This window comes from Amphimedon queenslandica, unplaced genomic scaffold (genome assembly GCF_000090795.2).
Source record: "Amphimedon queenslandica unplaced genomic scaffold, v1.1 AMPQUscaffold_6320_Cont21720, whole genome shotgun sequence".
NCBI classification, from domain to species: domain Eukaryota; kingdom Metazoa; phylum Porifera; class Demospongiae; order Haplosclerida; family Niphatidae; genus Amphimedon; species Amphimedon queenslandica.
In genome coordinates, this window is record NW_003553387.1 from 1 (window position 1) to 883 (window position 883).

Sequence of the window (883 nt, forward strand, 5' to 3'; positions counted from 1 at the left end):
AAGATTGGAGGAGGACCAGTAGTGGTACACTGTAGGTAAGAGAGAGAGTTATACTGATAGACTAATGATGAGTAATTGATTATTGTGTGTGTGCGTAGTGATACAGTGAGTCGTTCAGGAGTGTATTGTTCAGTGAGTATTGGTCTAGAACAGTGTAAGGCAGAAGGTGTAGTGGATGTGTTTCAAGTGACTAAAGCTGTGAGAAGGAGTAAACCAGGAGCTGTGACTACACTGGTATATACTAGATATATGAGTGGGTACTAGTGTATTAATGATATTATCTGTTTACAGGAGCAGTATACTTCCATATATGATGTGATTGACATGTACCTTCAGATGAACAGCACGTATGGAAACTTCTCAATTAACAAACAATAACAGTATTATACTGATGATAATTTATTAATATTTTTTATTGCAAATATTTTTATGTCTCACTTTTTATTAGAGATTTTGTTATAGTTATGCATTTTATTTTTCCTGCCGTAAATCATGTAATTTTAGAAATTTAATTTTAATTTTTCAATTTAATAATAATTACTACTAATTATTAATAAGATTTTTGCCTCGAATTTTACAAAGAAGATGCCAATGTTAGTCGTTGTATCTGTTGTCTTCTTGTTGAGTGCTAGTGAAGTTATTAGTCAATGTCCACCTTCCTCAGGTAAGACACTGGATGTGTATAATAACAACTGTATAGGTTTTTATAGGTATCTACCTGACTAGATCTAATGAAGGGACCTGTTATCCTAATGGATCATATTTTTGGGATAATACTGTTAATGCAGCTAATGAAGCTATATCATGTGTATTACCTGGTACTAGTCTAACTACTGGTCAGTGGGTTAGAGTTGCTGATCCTGATGATGATCCTGTTGACTGT

At 33.5% G+C, this 883-nt stretch overlaps 1 long non-coding RNA gene across 1 annotated transcript; it reads left to right on the plus strand.

The window, feature by feature from the left end:
* On the plus strand, nt 1–333 carry LOC109592095 (uncharacterized). Its single transcript, XR_002190169.1, has 3 exons — nt 1–35; nt 99–234; nt 292–333. It is a non-coding gene; the product is annotated as an uncharacterized LOC109592095 (long non-coding RNA).
* The last annotated feature ends 550 nt before the right edge of the window (nt 334–883 follow it).